Below are 6,000 nucleotides of genomic sequence, written 5' to 3'. Positions count from 1 at the left end.
TCTGTCTGGCAAGCCAACACAACATCTGCATCAGTGTTAGGCATTGAGATGCTGCTTAGGGACTGCTTGACCACTTGATAATAAGCCTTAATATAAAAGAAATCACATAACATTGATGGGAGGGCGTCCTGGGTATACAAATAGTAGTTAGAAATAAACTGGTCAAAATCTCCCTAAACAGGAACAACTAAAATGTATATCCATGCAGTCCATTACTACTCAGCAACAAAAAAGGGAAAATTAGGGGTTGGGAATACAGCTCAGTTGGTGAGTGCTTGCCTTGCATGCACAAAGCCCTAGGTTTGATCATCAGCACCAAAAAATAAAAGGGAAAATTAATGATTAATGCAATAAATGTAGGTGAATCTCAAAATCATTACCCTAAGTGAAGCAAGCCAAATATAAAGCCTACCTACTTATATGATTCCTTTATATATGATGCAAATATAGTGACAAAATGTCTTAATTTCAGTGGTGATTTTATAGTTAAACAACTAATAGAAATCTTCAAGTGTGTACTTTTAAGACAGGTATGATGGGTATGGTGGCACACATCTAATCCCCGCAATTCAAGAGGAGGAGGCAGGAGGATTGCAATTTTGAGGCCAACTGGGCAACGTATCCTGTTTGAAAATTTTTTTAAAAAAGGGTTGGAGATATAGCTCAGTGGTAGAGTGCTGCTGGATTCAGTCCCCAGTATTTCAAAAATAAAAGATTAATCTGCTGTAATAAAGAGCCATCAAATACAGTGACTTAAATAATGTAAAATATCCCTTCCCTCTTCTCTGATGGTCCACAGTGGTCATTCCAGGTTAGTCGTGCAGCTCTGCTCTAAAATGTTACCCAAGGACCCAACTTCCTTTCATCTTCTTGACCTTGTTGCCCCACCTCTCCTAGGGGCTGACCTCAAATTTGCAGTCCTCCTTCCTTAGCCTCCCAAGTTGCTGGGATTATAGGTGTACACAATCACACTTGACTATGAACACATCAGTCTCTTATTTTAGTTATTAATATTTATTTTATTTTTGGTACTGGGGATTGAATTCAAGGGCGCTTAACCACTGAGCCACATCCAAAGCCCTTTTTTACATTTTATTTAGAGACACTGTCTCACTGAGTTGCTTAGGATCCTCCTGCCTTAGCCTCCTGAGTTTCTGGGATTGCTGGTATGTGCTATTGTGTCCCAGTTCCGCATTAGTTTTTAGGGATGCAAATAACCAAATGTCTACATGTACTAATTATCAATTTAATTAAGACTACATTTTAAATATGATCATGCAAAAACACTTTCTGAATCTATATACTATGTTACACAAAAGTGTTCTAGGGCTGGGGGTGTAGCTCACTTGGTAAAGTGCTTGCCTCAAAGACACAAGGCCCTGGGTTCAATCTCCAGAACCACTCTCACACAAAAGTGTTCTAAACACATACCCATTTGCATAACTTTTTTGGAACCATGGATTGAATCCAGGGGTGCTTTACCACCAAGCCACATCCCCAGTTTTTTGTTTTGTTTTGTTTTCGAGACAGGATCTCACTAAGTTGCTTAAAGCCTCACTATGTCACCGAGGCTGACCTCACACTTGCTATATTCCTGCATTGGCTTCCCAAGTCACTGGGATTACAGGCATGACCTACCATGCCTGGTTCACTTAACCTTTCTAAGACATTTTTTTTTGGTTGGTTGGTTGGTTGGTTTTTTGTTTTGTAATTTATTATCTCCACTAAACAAACAAACAAAAAAAACCCCTCATGTTAATTTTCAAAGCAATTTTTTAAAACCTTATTTTAAACATCAAGCACTTGACTAGTGTGGCTCTATCACACATTCATACAAAGAATAATCTATGTAAGATTTCTTGCCACTAGCTACTATAAAAAAAAACATGAAAATTAACAATTTTGGCCAAGATGTGAAGCTGCGGGAACCCCTAAGCCTTGTTGGTACAATATAATAATACAGTTGGTCTTTGTTCCTGTCTCCTGGCATAGAACTCCTAAAATCCTTGGAATTTTCTGGATGAGAAGGGCAAAAGGAGAATCTTTTGTTTAAATGTGATTCTCAGTGGGAATCTAGATAGCTTCAGGATGGGAGCTTCTCATCTGAAAGATTAAACCTTGATTAGAAGCTTATAACTTTCTGGCCCCACTTTATAACCTCTAGGAAATAGAGAGAGTCTGGGCATTGACCAAGTCACCCGTGGCCAGTGACTTTTAATCATTGTTTGTTTGTTCCTATGTGTGATTCCACAAAACAAAGACCCTAAACAAGATTTGGAGAGCTCCTGGGCTAATGAACACATTGAGATGGTGGGAGGATAGGGTACCCAGAGAGGGCATGGAAGCCATGCCATGGAATGTATGCATTTCTTCCATTTAGCTGTTGTTCCTGAGTGGTAACCTTTTTTTGGTACTAGGGATTGAACTCAGGGACACTCAACCACTGAGCCACATCCCCAGTTCTATTTTGTATTTATGTCATTTAGAGACAGGGGCTCACTCTTCTTTGCTGAGGCTGACTTTGAACTTGGGATCCTCTTGTCTCAATTTCCCAAGGCACTAGGATTACAGGCATGTGCCACCATGCCCAGGTCTGAGTGGTGACTTTTTTTTTTTTTTTTTTTTTTTTTAGACAGCATGCCTTTATTTTATTTTTTATTTTTTTTATGTGGTGCTAGTGATTTAACCCAGTGCATGCTAGGCAAGCACACTGCCATGGAGCTACAGCCCCAGCCCTGAGTGGTAACCTTTTAATAAACTAGTAATAGTAAGTAAATAACTTTTCTTGAGTTCTGTGAGTCCTTCTAAGAAATTATCAAACCTTTTTCAATCTATACATTTTCAAATTTGTGTGTATGGGGCTGGGGTGGAAGCTCAGTGGCAGAGTGTTGCCTCGAACCTGTGAGGCACTAGGTTTGATTCTCAGCACCACATAAAAATAAACAAAGATATTGTGTCCATGTGTAACTAAAAAAATATTTTAAAAAGTTTGTGTTTGGGGCTGAGGTTGTGGCTCAGCAGTAGAGCGTTCACCTAGCATGCGGAAGGCCCTGGGTTTCATCCTCAGCACCACATAAATGTGAGTAAATAAAATAAAGGTATTGTGTCCAACTACAACTAAAAAATAAATATTTTTTAAAAATTGTGTTTATGTTGGACAGATTGTGGTTAACCTACAGACTTAATCCTGGGGATTGGACCAGGTCTTGTGAAAGAGGGCAGAGTCCCTCAAACCCGTGAAGTCTTCTAATAGGGGTTCATTGATGCTTTGACTATATCCCTTATGGCTTTGAAACTTACATGTTTTTTCCTTTTTCCCAACCTTCTTCTCCCTGACCTTCTCCCTGATCTTCTCCTCCCTGATCTAATTCTATAGCCTCTCTAATGTCATTTTCTGTGATAAACCTCTTTAAAAACCCTACTCCTGCTGAAGGGCAGAATCACAGCCTTTGGGACAGGAGTCTCCTGTGTTTCTCCTTTGCTAGCAAAGCAATAATCATTTTCCTTTTTCTTAAAACCATGTCCTCATTATTAGATTGGCTTTGGAGACAAGAACCAAGCTTTCAGCAACAATCTGATGATAATTCTGCTAGTTCATGGCAGAATTAATTGGATTGTAATTGACACCCAGTTGGTGTCTGGAGATTTGGAGAACTGGTTGGTGTCAGGAAGGAAAGAAAAACAAAAACAAAAACAAACCCTCATTTAGTTTAAGAAGTGTTGTGAGAAAAAAAAATCTAACAGGATTAAAAACTGTCAGAGAGGCTATAGAATTAGCCTGGCATGATGGCACACATCTATAATCCAGTGGCTGGGGAAGCTGAGGCAGGAGGATAGAAAGTTCAAAGCCAGCCTCAGTAACTAGTGAGACCATCTCAAAAGAAAAAATATAAAAAGCCTGGGGATGAAGCCTGGTGAAGTGCCTCTGGGTTCAATCTCTGCCTCTCCTCAACCCCCGAAAAAAAAGAACAAGAAAAAAATTTCTATGCCATTTTTTTCTCTCTGAATACCAAGGATTATAATAATTCAGGGGCACTCAACCACTGAGCCACTATTTGTATTTTATTTAGAGACAAGGTCTCACTGAGCTGCTTAGTGCCTCGCTTTTACTGAAGCTGGCTTTGAACTTGCGATCCTCCTGCCTCAGCCTCCCGAGCCACTGGGATCACAGGCGTACACCACCATGCCTGGCTTCTCTGCCACTTCGAAAAAATTTATTCTGTCAGGTAGCCTCCACAAATATCCCAGACTTACGTTAATTGAGGTCATCTGAGGTGATGTATATTTGAAACAAAAAGTACTTTTTAAAATGAAGCCATTGAGACCTTTTTAAGATCATGACTATGGGGCAACATTTTTGGGGGGTTCGGGGGGTTGTTTTTCATTTTTGCTTTGGCGGGAGGAGAACCCTCATTAGGTTTATGTGAGAAGCCAAGATTAACTGACCCAAACCTGGAGTTCTTCCTCTTTGCACCTTGGTACCTTTGTAGACAGCAACACAGCTACTTTGTTGAATTAACTGATCTGGGAGAATGCTTTTCTGCCTTTCTTTTCAAATGATATTAGTTTCTCTGACCAAATCCTCAATATGTTGGTGCAAAATACTGGCAGCCAACCAACCTGGGGCAGGGTTGGATTTCAAGAAGGGTTTGGCCTTCCTTCTGAGTAGCCAGACAAGTAGAAACATTTGGGGTCAAGACTTTCTGAGGCTTCCAGAAGTTCCTACACCCATCACTCATATAGGAGTGCTCTCCTGAGAGTTTCTGCTGGTTTTCAGTGATAACTGAGGACTCCTGTGGCTTAGGATGAACCAACTTCCTCTGCTTCTGTTTCACTGAGGGCAAAGGCATTGAGCCAGTACGGCTCAACTCTGGCTACAAATTAGAATTACCCAGGGGAACAAAAAACACAAATGCGCAGGAACAGTGGTACACACCTATAATTTCAGGTACTCAGGAGGCAGAGGTAGGAGGATTGAAAGTTCTAGGCCAACTTGGGCAATTTAGTGAAACCCTGTCTCAAAATTTATAAAAGGGCTGGGGATGTGGCTCAATGATATAACACCTTCCTAGTATGAGTGAGGGCCTGGGTTCAATCCTCAGTACCACCTCAAAGAAATGAGCACTAACATCTGTGACTAACCCCCAGAGATTGTCATCCACGACTGGGATGTGGAACAGTTTTGTTTTGTTTTTTATATAGTTAAGAACTGGTGTCATAGATAAGAGCAGTGAACCATAATATTCTGTTTTCTCTTTTGCCCTCCTTATCAAGGTCTGAATTATTTACAGATGTTTCTAAGGTAAGGCATCTTTAAAAATAATGGATTTTTTTTTCTTTTTTTTTATTTTACTTTTTTTTTATTGGTTGTTCAAAACATTACAAGGCTCTTGACATATCATATTTCAAACATTAGTTTCAAGTGAGTTATCAACTCCCATTTTTACCCCAAATACAGATTGCAGAATCACATCGGTTACACATACACATTTTTACATAATGCCATACTAGTAACTGTTGTATTCTGCTATCTTTCCTATCCTCTACTATCCCCCCTCCCCCCCTATTTCTCTTTTTATCCCGTCTACTGTAATTCGTTTCTCTCCTTGTTTTTTTTTTCCCCCTTTCCCCTCACAACCTCTTATATCAACATTAAACAGAGACACGAGGTGGGAGGGAAAGGGAGAGAAAAGGGGAATTGCATGGAAATAGAAAGAGACTCTCATTGTTATAAAAAATAATGGATTTTGAAAAAATATATTTGAAAAAGATCTTGCTCACAGCAACTGGCCATACTAACTTCCAAATTATTCCCCAATCTGATTTCACACCCATTTCTGCCCTTGGCTTATGAGGTTTTGTTTTTGGTACTGGGGAATAGACCCAGGGATGCTTTACTACTGAGCTACATTGCCAGCCCTTTTTATTTTTTGAAACACGGTCTCACTAACTTGTGGAGGCTGGCCTTACACTTGTGACCCTCTTGCTAGGTTCCCAGTC

This window comes from Ictidomys tridecemlineatus, chromosome 2 (genome assembly GCF_052094955.1).
Source record: "Ictidomys tridecemlineatus isolate mIctTri1 chromosome 2, mIctTri1.hap1, whole genome shotgun sequence".
In the NCBI taxonomy this organism is placed as follows: Eukaryota; Metazoa; Chordata; class Mammalia; order Rodentia; family Sciuridae; genus Ictidomys; species Ictidomys tridecemlineatus.
Note: the sequence above shows the minus strand (reverse complement) of the source record.